This window comes from Hemiscyllium ocellatum, chromosome 1, assembly GCF_020745735.1.
Source record: "Hemiscyllium ocellatum isolate sHemOce1 chromosome 1, sHemOce1.pat.X.cur, whole genome shotgun sequence".
NCBI classification, from domain to species: Eukaryota; Metazoa; Chordata; class Chondrichthyes; order Orectolobiformes; family Hemiscylliidae; genus Hemiscyllium; species Hemiscyllium ocellatum.
The window spans coordinates 58,593,033-58,611,237 of NC_083401.1; the positions used below are offsets into that span (position 1 = coordinate 58,593,033).

Consider the following 18,205-nt stretch of genomic DNA (forward strand, 5'->3'; position numbering starts at 1 on the left):
GTTACATTGGCAAGAAAAGGAAGTAACTTAAAAGTTTGGTTAAAACGTGAGCGAGAAGTTTCCTCGAGAGAAAAAAAAATGCTGATTCATTTTGTACCCGTAACTTCTTAATCTGTCTCTTTGATATATATATGCAAGTTTAGTCTCGAACTAACTGCACTTTCATAAATAATACTAAGACATTGGAGACCTCAAATTATCCGCATCGAATCAAGCTATAGATCTCAGCAACTGAGGTATATTTGTTTTCTTCAATATTCCTGAAAAAAAATTGCCATAGCTTTTCGTCTTGCATTCAGGATAATTTGCAAGAATATCAATTCAAGATGAAACCAATACTTGTACTAAAAGACAGGAGAGTGGTGATTGGTTAGCAAGTGAGTTCTGATTGGTTGACATGGACAATGCACCCATTAATGATGACTGACAGTTAACTACTAAGCATTGTTTAACTTTTAAACAAGACAGATTCACTCTGGTTGGGAAGGGCATTGCCCTGAGAAACATACAGGCTCTCTTTTAAGGTCGGGTTTGAATATATTTTGTAAGATGATATTCTAAGTTCACTAAATTATATTTAGCTTTATCAAATATTCAAATATTTTTGGCAAAGAGTTTCCAACCTGAAATCCATCATCAAATGCCTATTAAGAAATCAGAAACCACATGTCCTACAAAACACAAATACTGATTGATGTTATTTTATTACTGTTATTTGTTATGTTATTGTTTGCTTTAAATTTGATAGCATTAAAAGCTTGCAACAGCAATAAATTTGTCAAGATAACAAACAATTTCTACAGATCTGATGCACTGGAGATATTAACATTGTAAGTCCCAGGAAATAAAAGGTACAGTAATAGCATGGATATAAAGTTGGCTGATGTTGAAGTAAGCAGAGCAGTGATGAATGTTTTATTGGATTACAGCAAAGTATATAGCAGGGTTCCCTAGGGGTTTGCATGGGACCACCATTAATTATCTATGGGTAAACTTACAGTGAACATTTTCAAAATCTGCAGATAACACAAAACTTGGAAAAACTACCCAGAGGATAGTGATGAAGTTCAAGAGGATACAGGTTAGTATTGGATTAAATTTCATGCAGGGAAATTTAAAGTCTTTTATTTTGCTTGGAGAAATGAGGCGAGGTAATATAAAATAAAGGATATAATTCTGAAGAAACTTGAGAGACTATGTGTTCAAATCATTGACGCCAGGCAAAAAGAAGCAGTTAATCAAGCACATGGAATCCTGAGCTCTACCTGGAAAAGGGAAGGGAATTGACATCATTCTATGCACCAAAGAGTGAAAGTCCAGATGGCTGTGCTGCCCGTTTGAGCTAGCGTTCAGGACATCTTTTGGAATACTGTGTGCAATTCTGGTCTCCCTGCTATAGAAAGGACGTTGTGAAACTTAAAAGGGTTCAGAAAAGATTTAAAAGGATATTGCCAGAGTTGGAGGGTTTGAGCTGTAGTGAGAAGCTGAATAGGCTGAGGTTATTTTCTTTGGAGCATTGGAGGCTGAGGGGTGACCTTGTAGAGATTTATAAGGTCATGAAGGGCATGGATAGGGTAAATAGACAAGCTATTTTCCCCAGGCTGGGGGAAGTTAAAAAACTAGAGGCATATGTTTAAGGTGAGAGTGGAAAGATTTAAAAGGGACCTAAGGGGCAATTTCTTTCATGCAGAGGGTAATGCGTATATTGAATGAACTGCCAGAGGAAGTGGTGGAGGTTACAATACAATTACAATATTTAAAAGGCATCTGGATGGGTGTATGAATAGGAAGGGTTTAGAGCAATATTGGCCAAGTGCTGGCAAATAGACTAGATTTATTTAGGATATCTGGTCAGCATGGATGAGTTGGACCAGAGCAGTTTCTGTGCTGTAAATCTCTTAGACTCTATCTGCTCAGGTTGTGACCCACATAGACACCAAGGACATGGGTGAAATCAGAAATAGTTGCTCTATTTAGAACCTAGGTACAAAATTGAAAAGCAGAATTTCAAAGGTTCAGATTGCTGGATTATTATCTGTGCCATACGTAATTGACACAGGATACATAAAAAGAGAGAGATGACAATGCAACTGAAAGGCTGATGTGGGAGAAGTGAGACCTGCATTGTTCAGATGATCGACACCTGAACCACACTGGGGTCAGTGTTCTTGCAAACTACCCAACTAGAATTGAAATTAAATTTTGGGGACAAGGGATCAAATATGGAAAGATGTGATATGTCAAACAATAGAAACAAGGTAAGTGAGGAAGGCGGCAATAAGAAATAAGGGTCAGAAAATGGCAGGAAAGAACAGACAGGAAAAAAAACTAGAAATACATCAACAATCAAGGTTAGGTGTTATAAACACAATAAAAAGACAAAACTCTGTAACCAAATGCTCTGTATCCAAATATGTGTAGCATTCATAATGAAAATAAACAAATTGGTAGTGCACATTGAAGTAAACAAATATGATCTGATAGCCATTATGGAAATATGGCTGCAGGATGTTAAGGAATGGGTTCTGGATATTGAGGGTATATGACATCCAATAAAAGCAGGAAACTAAGTGAAGGTGGAGAGGTAGCACTGTTCATTAAGAATGGCATTTGTGCAACATTTGGAGATGGAAGTGGTGTACACAACCCCGAACAGTAACTACAATACACCACAAAGTAATCAATAAGAAATGTTGGATGTTTGTGATAAATGGACAGCAATAATTATGGGAGATTTGAATTTACATATGAACTGGAAAACTTGGAAGAGTAGCCTGATTGAAGAATTCATAAAATGCATTTGAGAGGCTTTCTTACCATAACATGTTTTGGAAACAGCCAGACAGCAGGTCATATTAGACTTGATAATGTGTAATGTGACAGGATTAATTAATGGCCTCAGAATTTAGGCATCCACATATGACTGAATGTTACATTTACTTTGAAAGGAGAAGGTTGGGTCTAAGACCATTGCTTTGTGTCTAAATAAGGGTAACTTTGCGAGATTGAAAGCTGAGTGAGCTAAAAGTGAACTGGCATATGAGGCCAGGAGGTAGTTTTGGGAGGGTTTAAACTAGATTGGCAGGGAAGTGGGAATCAGAGCCACATATCTGGGGACAATTGCAGATGGGGCAGTGACAGGATGTAGTGAATTTATCGGGAAGGTTTCTCATGTGATGAAACAAAGGGATTGGTTAAAGTGTGTCTGTTTCAATGCAAGGAGTGTCAGAAATAAGAGTGATGAACTTATAGCATGGATCAGTACTTAGGGATACGATGTTGTGGCCATAACGGAGACATGGGTTTCACAGGGGCAGGGATGGCTGCTTGATGTTCCAGGGTTTAGAATGTTTAAAAAGAACTAGGAGGGTAGAAAAAGAGGAGGGAGTGTAGCATTGCTAATCAGAGAGTGCATCACAGCTCACAGAAACGAAGATTGATGAGGAAGGGGTGTCTGCTGAGTCAGTATGGGTGTAAGTCAGGAACAGCAAGGATGCAGCCACCTCATTGGGGGTTTTCTATGGACCACCTAACAGCAGTAGAGAGATTGAATAACAAATAGGCAGGCAGATTCTGGAAAAATGCAGAGGTAGCAGGGTTGTGTTTATGGGTGACTTCAACTTTCCCAATATCGATTGGAACCTCCTAAGTGCAGATGGTTTTGATGGAGCAGTTTTTGTCAGGTGTATTCAGCAGGGTTTCCTTACTCAGTATGTAGACAGATCAATGAGGGGAGAGGCTATTTTGGATTTGGTGCTTGGCAATGAGCCAGGACAGGTGTCAGATCTCGCGGTGGGAGAACACTTTGGTGACAATGATCACAACTGCCTAACATTTAACATAGTCTTAGAGGGGGAAAAGGGAAGATATTTAATTGGGGAAAAGGAAATTATGACGCTATAAGACAGGAGTTGGGAATTACAGACTGGGAGCAATTGTTCCACAGAAAGGGCACAGGAGACATGTGGAGACTATTTAAGGAGCAGTTGTTGCGAGTGAAGCACGCACTTATTCCTCTGAGATAGGTAAGAAGGGGTAAGATTAAGGAACCTTGGATGACTAGAACAGAGGAGCTTCTCGTCAAAAGGAAGAAGGCAGCTTACATAAGGTGGAGGAATCAAGGATCTAGCTTTAGAGGAGTACAGGCTTGCTAGAAAGGAGCTCAGAAATGGACTGAGGAGAGCCAGGAGGGGGCACAAAAATGGCATGGCGCATATGATTAGGAAGAACTCAAAGGCATTTTACTCATACGTGAGGAATAAGAGAATGATCAGGGAGAAGGTAGGGCCAAACAGGATAGCGTAGGGAACTTGTGCGTGGAGTCTGAGCAGATAGGGGAAGCTCTAAATGAGTTTTTTGCTTCAGTTTTCTCTAAGGAAAGGGACCTGGTTGTGAATGCGAACTTTGAGGAGCTGGCATACAGGCTTGACCAGATTAAGACTGATGAAGTTAAGGTGCTAGAAATTTTGGAAACATTATGATTGGTAAGTCCCCAGGGCCAGACCAGATTTATCCTAGGTTGCTCCAGGAAGTGAGAAAGGAGGTTGCTAAGCCGCTGGCGAAGATCTTTGCCTCCTCACTCTCCACAGGAGTCGTACTGGAGGATTGGAAGGAGGCGAATGTTGTTCCTCTTTTCAATAAGGGTAATAGGAAAATCCCTGGCAATTACAGACCAATCAGTTTTACAAGGATCTATGATTATTTGGCAAAGTATAGTGTGATTAAAGGCAGTCAGCATAGCTTTGTGAGGGGCAGGTCATGCCTCACAAATCTTACTGAGTTCTTCGAGGAGTTGACAAGTCAGGTCGACGAAGGTTGACCAGTAGATGTGGTGTATATGGACTTCAACAAGGCATTTGATAAGGTTCCCCATGGTAGGCTCATTCATAAAGTCAGGAAGTATGGGACACAGGGAGATTTGGCTATCTGGATTCAGAATTAGTTGCCTGACAGAAGGCTGAGTGGTTGTAGATGAAAAGTATTCTGCCTCGAGGTCAGTGTTGAGTGGGGTCCTGCAGGGCTCTGTTCTTGGGCCACTGCTCTTTGTAGTTTTTATAAATGACTTGGATGAGGAGGTTGAGGGGTGGGTTAGTAACTTTGCAGATGACACAAAGATTGGAGGTGCCGTCGATAGTATAGAGGGCTATTGCAGGCTGCAGTGTGATATGGACAGGATGCAGAGCTGGGCTGAGAAATGGCAGATGGAGTTCAACCTGGATAAATGCGAAGTGATGCATTTTGGAAGGTCAAACTCGAATGCTGAGTACAGGATTAAAGACAGGGTTCTTGATAGTGTGGAGGAACAGAGGCACCTGGGTATACAAGGACATAGATCCCTCAAAGTTGCCACCAAGTGGGTAGGGTTGTTAAGAAAGCAAATGGTATTTTGGCTTTCATTAACAGGGGGTTCAAGTTTAAAAGTTTTGCTGCAGCTCTACAAGTCTCTGATGAGACCACACTTGGAATATTGTGTCCAGTTCTGGTTGCCCTACTATAGGAAAGATACAGAGACTTTGGAGAGGGTGCAAAGAAAGTTTATCAGGATGTTGCCTGGACTGGAGGGCTTGCCTTATGAAGAAAGGTTGAAAAAGCTCGGACTTTTCTCTCTGGAGAGAAGAAGGAAGAGAGGAGACATGATCAAGGTGTACCAGATAATGAGAGGAATAGCCAGAGACATTTTCCCAGGGCAGAATTGACAGGTACGAGGGATCATAGTTTTAAGATATTGGGGAAAGGTATAGAGGACATGTCAGAGGTAGGTTCTTTACACAGAGTTGTAAATGCATGGAATGCGTTGCCAGTGGTGGTAGTGGAAGCAGAATCATTAGGGTCATTAGAGCGACTGCTGGACAGGCACATGGATAGCAGTGAGTTGAAGGGTGCGTAGGTTAAGTTACTATATTTTACATTATGATTAAACCTCAGCACAACATCATGGGAGAAAGGACCTGTTCTTTGCTGTACTTTTCTATGTTCTATATGTTCTATCAATAAAGACACAATGGCAGACATTTATGAGGACATTTCAGAATACTCAGAGTAAGTTATGCTCCTACCAGCAAAGAAAAATTTTAAAGCAACGTAACACCATCTGTGGTTAACTAAAGAAGTTGAGGAAAACATCAAACTTAAGGAAAAAGTATGCAATTGCACAAAGGTGAGTAAGAGGTCAGATAACTGGTCAGAATATAAGAATGAGTAAGAATGGCTAAAAGGTTAATGAGATAGAAGAAATTAGACAATGAGACAAAGTTAGCTTCAAATGTAAAAATGGAAATCAAGAGTTCCTACATATATTTTGAAAACAAAAGGGTAAGCAACGTCAGTATTGGTCCACTACAGCAGTAATTCTCAATGGGTTTATTGGTGCCGGCCCCACTAGGAGCTCTTCTCAGATTCCAGGGCCCCCCTTTCAAACAGGGATATAACACAGACAGATAGACAGAAAATAATTGATTATTAAACACCCTGTGACCCCCTTCGAATGTGCCCGGACCCCCAATGGGACCGTATGGTCCTGTTGAGAATGGCAGCACTAGAGAGTGAGAATGGGGAATTAATAGGAGGAATAAGGAAATGGCAGATTATATACATAAATATACAGAAGATTCAGTATAGAAAAGACAAAAAATATTCCAGCAACCGGTGGCTCAGTGGTTAGCACTGCTGCCTCACAGCGCCAGGGACTCGGGTTCGATTCTCAGCCTCAGGTGACAGAGTATGGAGTTTGCACATTCTCCCAGTGTCTGCATGGGTTTCCTCCGGGTGCTCCGGTTTCCTCCTACATTCCAAAGATGTGATTGGCCAGCTAAATTGCCCATAGTGATAGGTGCATTAGTCAGGGGTAAATGTCGGGGAATGGGTTACTCTTTGGAAAGTCGGTTTGGACTTTTTGGGCCGAAGGGCCTGTTTCCATACTGTAGCCAATCTAATCTAGTAATAGTCGTAAATCAAGTAGTGGATGAGAGCAAAGAATCAAGTGAAATTATATTCACAAGAGAATGGTACTAAGCAAACTGGTGGAGCTGCCAACTGTTACTTCCCTGGATCCAAATGGACTTAACTCTAGGTTCTTAAAAGAGGTCACTAAAAAGTTATTAACTTTCTAAATTTTCCATTTACAGGTTAGATTCTATTGGACTGGAAACTGTCAAATATAACCCCTCTACTCAAGAAGGAAGGGAGGCAGAAAACAGGAAACTATAGGCCAGTTAGCTTGAAATTTGTCATGGCCAAGCAGTTAGAATCAAAGAGATTATAGCTGTTAATGTGAAAAAAAATCAAGAAAATGGTGAGTAGTCAGCATGGTTTCTTCAAAGGGAAATCATGTTTTACCAATGTATTGAGGATCTTTGAAGGAGGAGGATGCTGTAAATAAATGGGTGTCTATCTTTATAGTATACCTGAATATTCACAAGACATTTGAAGACATGTCACATCAAAGGTTATTGAGGAAAATAAAAGCTCATGGTGCAGGAGGTGTAACAGTAGCAAAATTTGTATACAGCACCAAGATAGGTAGGAAAATATGTCACGAACAAGACATAAACTATCTGTAGCCATGTAATACTTCCTTAAGTAGATGGGAATAAATCTGAACCTAGAGTATAACATGGGATAATTTGAAGTTGTTCAGGAAAAATTAAAAAGCAGAATATTACATATAAAGAGAGAGTAATTGCAGAATTCCAAGATACAGAGGGATTGAGGTGTTTTGGTGCACGAATCACAAAAGTCATTATGCAGACTCAACACATAATCTAGGTGGCAAATGAAATGTTTTCCTTTATTATGAGAGGAACATAACATAAAAGTAAGGATATTTTAATTTAGTTACGAAGGGAATTATTGAAATACAGTGTGCAATTTTGGTCTTACTTAATCAAGATGGAAGCTGTTCAGAGGACATCTACTAGATTGATATCTGGAATGTGTGGAAGATTTTATAAGAATGAGTTGGGCAGGCTGGGTTTATTTCCACTGGAGTTTAAAAGAGGGGTGACTTGATTGAAGTACACAAGATCCTGAATGCTCTTGACAAGCTGGACATGGAAAGAATGTTTCCTCTTGTGCCACAGCCCAAGCTAGGGGTCAGTTGTTTAAAATTAAGGTCTATCATTTCAGGAGAATTGCTTTTCTCTCAAAGGGTTATGCAACTGGAACTCTGCCTCAGGAGGGAGTGAAAGCAGCATCATAAAATATTTTTATGATATAGATGGGTAAATTCTTGTTCGGCAAGGAATCAAGGATCATCGGAGGAATAGATGGAAATACAGATTTTGAAACACAAATCAAATCACCCATGATCTTATTGAATGGTGAAATAGGCTCCAGGGGTTGAATGGTCTAATTCTGCTAATTTCATATTTTTGTGTGATTGTGATTTCACATATTTATTCTCAATGTCACATTTCAGAACACATTTATTAACTTTTGAATACTAATATAGATTTAGACACTATCTCACAGACTTTGAAGGAAAAAAAGAATGTTCTTGTTTAATTCTAAGTATTATTTGAAAGTTAAAATCTTCGAGGAGAAAGTGAGCAATGCCAATGCTGGAGATCAGAGCTGAAAATGTGATGCTGGAAAAGCGCAACAGGTCAGGCAGCATCCAAAGAGCAGGAGAATCGACGTTTCGGGCATGAGCCCTTCTTCAGGAATGAGGAAAGTGTGTCTAGCAGGCTAAGATAAAAGGTAGGGAGGAGGGACTTGGGGGAGGGGTGTTGGAAATGCGATAGGTGGAAGGAGATCATATCATCCGTTGTCATTTCCACCACCACCAAACGGACCCCACCATCAGAGATATATTCCCCTCCCCTCCCCTATCAGCATTCCGAAAAGACCACTCCCTCCGTGACTCCCTCGTCAGGTCCACACCCCCTACCAACCCAACCCCCACTCCCGGCACCTTCCCCTGCAACTGCAAGAAGTGTAAAACTTGCGCCCACACGTCCCCCCTTACTTACTTCCCTCCAAGGCGCCAAGGGATCCTTCCATATCCGCCACAAATTCACCTGCACCTCCACACACATCATTTACTGCATCCACTGCACCCGATGTGGCCTCCTCTATATTGGGGAGACAGGCTGCCTACTTGCAGAACATTTCAGGGAACACCTCTGGGACACCCGGATCAACCAACCCAACTACCCCATGGCTCAACACTTCAACTCCCCCTCCCATTCCGCCAAGAACATGCAGGTCCTTGGACTCCTCCATCGCCAGACCATAGCAACATGACGACTGGAGGAAGAGGCCTCATCTTCCGCCTAGGAACCCTCCAACCACAAGGGATGAACCTAGATTTCTCCAGTTTCCTCATTTCCCCTCCCCCCACCTTGTCTCAGTCAAATCCCTCGAACTCAGCACCGCCTTCCTAATCTGCAATCTTCTTTCTGACCTCTCCGCCCCCACCCCACCCCGGCCTATCACCCTCACCTTGACCTCTTTCCACCTATCACATCTCCACTGCCCCTCCCCCAAGTCCCTCCTCCCTACCTTTTATCTTAGCCTGCTGGACACACTTTCCTCATTCCTGAAGAAGGGCTCATGCCCGAAGCGTCGATTGTCCTGCTCTTTGGATGCTGCCTGACCTGCTGCGTTTTTCCAGCAACACATTTTCAGCATTATTTGAAGGTTGTTTACATGTTAAATATGGATTCTTTTGTTCACAATTCAGATCTAAACCTAGGATGCATTCCACTAATTTATGTTTCAAATGTTATTTTTTTCCCCTTCTATTATGATTTTCACTCCAACTAAAAAATGTACGAACAACTCAGGATTGAAGAATCATAACAAGAATCAAAAGCAAATGGAACAAGATGAAAGAGTTTATAACATTCTGCAAAGGAAACACTATCAAAACAGAAAAGACAGAGACATACGGTGTGGATAGCAGGTGAGATTCTAACAATGGCAATAGAAACAGGAAAGAAAAGAAGCACGAGTTAAGAATAAGAAAATAAAAAATTCATGTAGGCAGGCTGAAGAAAAATTGTATAATGAGATGTGTGGGGCTGGAAATAAACACAAAATTAAAGTTATGCATCAGAAGGTGAAATCTTTGGCAGTGGAAAGAAAGGAATTACAACAGATAACGGTGAAAGGACGATAAGACAGCAAAACTCGAAACAGATGTAGTTTACAAAAAAAGATGGAGAGAATATATTTGTGAATTATATGATGATCTTAATTGAGGGAGTCACCATGGTAGTAACTCTTGAATGATTAAAAAAATGATTTTATTTTCCTTCCAGTCCACACACAGTTCTGACTACAGCTGCAGTTCAGATGAAACTGGGTCAATAATGATCTACCGAAGTTTCTGTGAAGCATCTTGATGAGTTCTTCAACATTCAAAGGGTCTCTCTAAAAATGAATTAGCATATTGTGGTGCCATGGCATTGTCCCTAACTCTGGGTTAGAAGGTCTAGGTTCAAGTCTCGTCTGCCCTAAAGGGGTGTTATAACATGTCCAAGCATAACGAGAACTAGAATAACTATAAATACAAGTTGCTGTTGATGTCAAAAAAAACTCTGAAGAATTCTTTCATAATTGTGAACTCATCTTCCCTTGTTCTCCATTTGCAGGTTATCTTGGAGGGAGAAATTGACATTAACTTTTTCACTAGGAGAAAGTGAGGAGTGCAGATGCTGGAGATCAGAGCTTAAAAATGTGTTGCTGGAAAAGCGCAGCAGGTCAGGCAACATCAAAGGAACAGGAGAGTCGACGTTTCAGGCATAAGCCCTTCTTCAGGAATGAGGAGGGTGTGCCAAGCAGGCTAAGATAAAAGGTATGGAGGAGGGACTTGGGGGAGGGGCCTTGGGAATACGATAGGTGGAAGGAGGTTAAGGTGATAGGCCGGAGAGGGGGTGGGGGCGGAGGGGTCGGGATGAAGATTGCAGGTCAAGAAGGCGGTGCTGAGTCTGAGGGTTTGGACAGGGAAAAGGTGGGGGGAGGGAAAATGAGAAAGCTGGAGAAATCTGCATTCATCCCTTGTGGTTGCAGGGTTCCTAGGTGGAAGATGAGGCGCTCTTCCTCCAGGCGTCGTGTTGCCATGGTCTGGCGATGGAGGCGGCCAAGGACTTGCATGTCCTTGGCGGAGTGGGAAGGGGAGTTAAAGTGTTCAGCCACGGGGCGGTTGGGACACCCGCACCAACCAATCCAGAGGTGTTCTCTGAAACGTTCCGCAAGTAGGCGGCCTGTCTCCCCAATGTAGAGGAGGCCACATCGAGTGCAGCGGATGCAGTAAATGATGCGTGTGGAGGTGCAGGTGAATTTGAGACGGATATGGAAGGATCCCTTGGGGCCTTGGAGGGAAGTGAGGGGGGAGGTGTGGGTACATGTTTTGCATTTCTTGCGGTTGCAGGGGAAGGTGCTGGGAGTGGAGGTTAGGTTGGAGGAGGGTTTGGACCTGATGAGGGAGTCGCAGAGGGAGTGGTCTTTCTGGAACGCTGATAGGGGCGGGGAGGGAAATATATCCTTGGTGGTGGGGTCCATTTGGAGGTGGCAGAAATGACGAAGGATGATCCAATGTATCTGGAGGTTGGTGGGGTGATAGGTGAGGACCAGTGGGGTTCTGTCCTGGTGACGATTGGAGGGGCGGGATTCAAGGGCCGAGGAGCAGGAAGTGGAGGAGATGCGGTGGAGAGCATCGTCAACCACGTCTGAGGGGAAATTGCGGTCTTTGAAGAAGGAGGCCATCTGGGTCGTTCGGTATTGGAATTGGTCCTCCTGGGAGCAGATGCGGCAAAGGCGAAGGAATTGGGAATATGGGATGGCGTTTTTACAGGGAGCAGGGTGGGAGGACGTGTAATCTAGGTAGCTGTGGGAGTCGGTTGGTTTGTAGTAAACATACGTGTTGAGTTGGTCGTCCGAGATAGAAATGGAGAGGTCTAGGAAAGGAAGGGGAAGGAGGAGTCTGAGACGGTCCAGGTAAATTTGAGGTTGGGGTGGAAGGTGTAAGTAAAGTGGATGAACTGTTCAACATCCTCGTGGGAGCACGAGGTAGCGCCGATACAGTCATCGATGTAGCGGAGGAAAAGGTGGGGGATGGTGCCAGTGTAGCTGCGAAAGATGGACTGTTCCACATATCCAATGAAGAGGCAGGCATAGCTGGCGCCCATGCGGGTGCCCATGGCTATTCCTTTGGTTTGGAACTTCTTCACATCAAATAAGCTCCCTTTGAACTGTTTTCTTTCAAAGGTGAAAATCCCAAGTTTCTTTATCCTTTCGCCATTATGTATTTCAGTCTTCTGACATTAGGGACTAGACACAAGACAACTCCCAGTAAATCACTATCATCTCATAATGAAGCGCTAACACAGTTATTCGTATCAGAGCTGGCTGAGTTCATGAATTTTGCATTTCCATTTCAGTATACAAATGTTGCTAAAGTAGCATAATTCTCTTAATTAGCATAAACCTTTGAGAGCTTCATGCTTTAATGTATGTATATGCAAGTTTATTCCCCATGAACTAAGGATTTAGCTATTAAACATTTCAAATGCTCTCTCTAGAACACACTAAATAATTCATGAATTCACACAGCTCTCAATGCTGCTTTTAGTGAGTTGCAAAAACAGCAGCATATGCACTTGAACACTGTTCAATCCATTATTTTACTCGGAAATTAAGTTATGTTGGCGAACTACCATCAATTTTCATTTTTATAATCACTTAAACTAGTAAAAAGAATTTTGGCCTTCATCAAACAATTTTAGCTCTGTTCCTGTACTAATCATCTTACAAGTATTTTTATGAACATCAAGTAGTTTTGCATGGTTGATTCCTACAGTGCTGATTTTTCCAGTTCAGCTCTTCGCAACTGCATATCAGATGGCTCCATAAACCATTTATTGGAATATAAATTTTAAACTAGTTTTTACCTACTGATGGTCATCAAAGAATCCAAAGAACCATGCAGCAGCAACTGAAACTTAATTCATTGCTTTTCTGCATAGGTTTTTCAAAATTATACTGCTCTGGGAACTGTGAAAATATTAGTCATACTCTCACTCTTATGAAATCATAAATTATTCAACTGAGGAGACTAGGATTACTCTCCAACCAGTCTCTCAGACTTTGCAACTCAAGTCTATTTCCTACCACCTTGACAGCAAGAATGGATAGCGTCATCATGGCCCAAAAAAGGCAACTTTTTTGAGTTACATGAATTGCAAGTTTTTAGCTCAATGACCCAATAACAATGCTGGGCAATAGTGGTGATAGCAAGATCGAGCTCAAGGTAGTGTGGATGCAACACTAATTTACCTTAGTGAAAAGAACACTTCGTAACCTTGAAAAAAGAAACAACTTCAAAGACAGAGGAAAATGTCAAAAATATTCAGCAGGACAGGGTATATCATCACAATTGAGAATAAGTGAAATATTGACACTGACGGTTGACCTAAAGAATCCCACATAGTAGGTGATCTAAGTAGCCAAATTTGCTGCATAAGAATAGCAGGAAAGCCTTCTTTAGAATAGATCTGCTCAATACCTGGTCTTAACAAGTCCTCCAGTTTTCCTTTGGGTTGCCTCGAGTTCATTAAACCTAGTATCAAAGTACTTTCAATCCTAGAGTAATGTGGTCATTAGATTCTATCACTGAGTTAAAGATAGGGGTTTTAACAAGCTAAGTAGGGGAAGTCAATCTTGAGCAGGTGTTTGTACTTTGGAGTTCTGTAAAGCCATGTTTTATAGCAAATTGCAGGGTGTCTACAGTGGATTAGCAAGCACATATTAAATGCATCATGGCAACAATCTTACAAAATGAGAAGAAATAAATTTTACAACCTCTGCAGGGAGAAATATATGAAATTACTAAAATATGTCAAAACAGCAAACAGGAATCTCAAAATGAGCCTAGTGTAAAAGCAAACATAAAAATCTTCCAAGATAAGGGAATCAGAAAAAATGGGAATCTCAAGAGTCTAAACTTTAAATTGGATTTAAATTGAGAACGCGTACAAAATATTTAATGTACACAACATTTAATACGAGTATTCACTTGAAAAGGTGTCAATATCGTATCCTCAATATTAGAGTTAGCCCGTATAAGATTGATGACTAACATGAATGAGAAAACAAATCCTTAAAACATGTAAAGGATTTAACCAAACATCCACAGGACAGATGGAAATATTACCATGGGAAATATTACAAACGAGGTGACTAGCAAGATTACTCAGTCAGTGTATAGGAATTAATAGCTGCTTTTTAATGTTACCTGGTTCACCAGTAAGCAATGCAGATGCAGTTCTGAGGAAAGGTTACCAGACCTGAAACATTAACTCTGATTTCTCTTCACAGATGTTACCAAACCTGCTGAGCTTTTCCAGAAATTTGTCTTTTTGTAAGCCAAGTTAGCCCATTTTATATTTCTACATTTACACTTGAACATTTATTCCTGGCATAAAGAATGAGGTTATATTCATGAGTTGAAAACTGGTGATTTGATGAAGTGCACTTAACCAGCTACTTGCAGAGCGTATTAGAGGAAAAGAAATAGACAACTGTTATCTGAATAAAAACAGAAAGTGCTGGACAACCAAGCAAGTCTGGCACCATTTGTAAACACAAAAACAAAACTTAACATTTCAAGTTCAATATGATTTTTATCACTTAATAAAAGCAAACTATTGTGGATGTTGGAATCTGAAACCAAAAGAGAAAATGCTGGAAAATCTCAGCAGGTCTGGCAGCATCTGTAAGGAGAGAAAAGAGCTGACGTTTCGATTCTAAGTGACTCTTTGTCAAAGCTGGTTTTTATCACTTCAAAACTAACCAAAGGTGGGATTGAAGGAAATCTGGGAACTGTAGTAATCTTAAAGGCAATATGCTCACACACTGTGTAACACCAAATCAATCAGAATTTTCATTCAATAATGTACAACTTGAGAAATGTAATGCTAAATTATGCAATGTTCCAGTCTGATCGAACTTTGAGCACATGTTCAGTTTTGGCATGCTATACAAGAAAAATGTTCAAACAGTTATGATAAAATGGGCTAATCCACATCATCAGAAAGTTACATTAGTAGGTGCAACCAGAGAAACTTAACACTAAACTAATTTTAAGTGAAATGACCATATTAAGGCATGTAAGATTGTAAAACAACTTAAAATTGTTAAATAGCACTACTTTTAAAGATATCAATGAAAAGAAAACAGTGATATTACCGAAGGTGAGAGACAAAGAACTGATTAAGGTATTCTTCATATGGAATGGACTCTTGGACAAAGAAGCGAATCTGGAATAAGATTCAACACTGAGTTCACCCCACTGATCATGACCGATCTGCTCCTCAACTCAACTTACCTACCTCTGCTTTGATATCCTTGCTTAACAAAATGCACTGATCTGAGTCTTACGTGTTTAACTGACCCGTGTCTACAATCCTTCGGTGAAGTGTATTCCAAATTTCCAATAACCTCTCTACAGTGCACATACTTCCCAATTTCACTCTTAAATGGATTTGCTTCAATTTTAAGACTGATGTCCTCCTCTCTGCATCATCCCATCAAAGGAAATATTGTAAATGGTAGTTAGTATATAAGCTAACCCCATTTTCCAATCCTAAATATCATGCCTTTGTACATATTCAGTGAACAAAACAATCACTTTTTAGCCATGTGCGTAGCTTTCATATTTTTCATCCCAAAACTGTGTATTTGATTTACAGGTGGATTATAACTCAGTGCAAAGAATCAAGTAGGCAACAAAGGTTTTGTTTCAAAGATGCACAGGACTTTAAGATATGCCGACTCAGAGTTGGATGCAGCTAAAATTCCAACGTGGTGACCACACACACTCAAGCCAACAGTTTGCAGATGATCCAACGATAGATAGAAGAACAGGTTGTATTAAGGAAGTAGGGAGGCTGTAGAAAGATTAAGACAGTTTCGGAGAGTGGGCAAAGAAGTGGCAGATAAATTACAATGTGGGAAAGTGAGAGGTCATGCACTTTGGTAGGAAGAATAGAGGCATGGACTATTTTCTAAATGGGGAGAAAATTTAGAAGAAGTCTGAAGTGCAAAGAGACTTGGGAGTACTAGGTTTCTCTGAAGGTAAACTTGCAGGTTGTGCTGGTAGTTAGGAAGGCAAATACAAAGTTGTCATTCATTTCAAAAGGACTAGAATATAAACGCAGGGATGTATTTCCGAGGCTTTATAAGGCTCTGGTCAGACCACAGTTAAGAGTATTGTGAGCAATTTTGGGCCCTATACCTCAGGAAAGAGGTATTGACCCTGTTTCGGGTCCAGAGGAGGTTCACGAAAATGATTCCAGGAATGAAGGGCTTAGCATGTGAGGAACATTTGAGGACTGTGGGCCTATGCTCGATGGGCTTTAGAAGGATGAGAAGGGGATATGAATGAAACTTACAGAATACTGAATGGCCTGGACAGAGTGGACCTTGGGAAGATGTTTCCATTCGCAGGAGAGATGAAGACCTGAGGGCACAGCCTTACAGTAAAGGGAAGACCCTTTAGAATGGAGGTAAGAAAAAACATCTTTAGCTAGAGAGTGGTGAATCTGGAATTCATTGCCACAGAAGACTGTGGAGGCCAGATCATTGAGTATATTTAAAATGGAGATAGATAGGTTCTTGACTGACAAGGGGATCAAAGGTTATGGAGAGAAAGCAGGAAAAAGGGGTTGAATAACCTATCAGCCATGATTGAATTGTGGAACAGACTCAATGGGCCAAATGGCCTAATTTCTGCTCCTACGTCTTATGCTCTTATATTTGACATGCAAGTCGATGCCATGTTTCTGGGTGGAATTTTTGAGAATTCCCAGGAACAAGTCTGCAGAACCCTCACTGCACTCCCACTATGGCAAAGATGTTTTTCCTAAGATAAGGTAACTAAAACTGCACACAGTACTGCAGATGCAGTCTAAACAAGCTCCTGTATAATTGCACCAAGACTTCACTACTGTTGTACTCAAATCCTCTTGCAGTAAAGGCTACCCTTCCATTAGTCTTCCTAACATGCTGAACCTGCACGTTAACCTTCAGTGATTTAACGATAAGTAATCCATATCGTTTGTTCATCTCCACTTAACATATCTCTTAAAATATTTACATTTGCAAACCAACCAGCCATGACAAATAAAATAAAAAGCCAAAGAACTGCAGATATATAAATCAAAAACAAAAACAATAGTTGCTAGAAAAGCTCAGCAGGTCTGGCAGCATCTCTAAAGAGAAGTCAGAGTTAATGTTTTGGGTCCAGTGACCCTTCCTCAGAACACATAAAATGCCTTTCGGCTCTCTGCTATCAAATTTCTTACTAAAGTATTCAAAAAATCTTCAAGTTTGTCAAACTCAATTTCTCATTCATGGGAATCCATGCTGACAATGCCCAATCAGATCATTATCATCTAAGTATCTATTTACTCAATTCTTTACAATAGATTCTGTCATTTTTCCTACTCCTGATACAAGGTTAAAAGGTCTATATTTCCTTGTTTCTCTCTCGTTCGCTCCTTAAACAGTAGGCTGACACTTTCTATCTTCCAATCTGTAGGAATCATTCTACAGTGGACAGAATTTTATAAGTCAATTGCCAATGTTTTGAGTATCTCTAGATATAGCTCCTTCACCACTCTGGCATGTGCAATACCAGATGTTGGGAATTAGACACCTTTCAACCCAATTAACATCTCCAATACAATTGCTCTTTCTAACGTTAATTTTTTTTTTTGCAAACTCCTTAGTCTCTCTAGTTACTTGGATCTCTAGCTCTGGGAGAATCCCTGTATATTCCTCAGTGAGCAGAGTAATCATTTAACTTCTCTGCCATTATTCTGTTCCCCATTCAAAGTTCTCTTGACTCTCACAATGTAACAGACCCACACAATGTCTATTACAAGTTTTAGTAAAACAAGTTTGATTTTAGCTAAGTGATTCCTTTCACGTGCTTATAGAAACTTTTACAGTTTATTTTTATGTTTCTTGCTAAATTGCATCCATATTTTCTCCCTTTCCTTGCCAGTTTCTTCATCCTCCTTTGCTGTACTTTAAAAGACTTCCAGTCCTGACAATCACTGCAATTTCTGGCAACTTTATAAGCCTTTTCTTTTAATCTTACAGAATGCAAAACTTGATATCTTCACCAGGGTTATCTGACCTTTGTTGGGGTTATTGTACCTTCAGGAAAGTACAGTTGTTGTAAGTCATGTCATAGCTC

The 18,205-nt window shown here is 40.7% G+C and overlaps 1 protein-coding gene across 5 annotated transcripts in view; it reads right to left on the minus strand.

Moving 5' to 3' along the window:
- The window catches only part of kiaa1328 (KIAA1328 ortholog), a 179,900-nt gene that overhangs the window by 16,549 nt on the left and 145,146 nt on the right, over positions 1–18,205 (minus strand). Inside the window, exon 10 of one of the 5 annotated variants that reach the window (XR_009645000.1) lies at positions 15,190–15,260. The exons of the other annotated variants lie outside the window; for them this stretch is intronic. The gene's annotated coding sequence lies outside the window, so the exon portion shown is untranslated. The remainder of the gene's footprint in view (positions 1–15,189; positions 15,261–18,205) is intronic. 5 annotated transcript variants of the gene reach the window in all.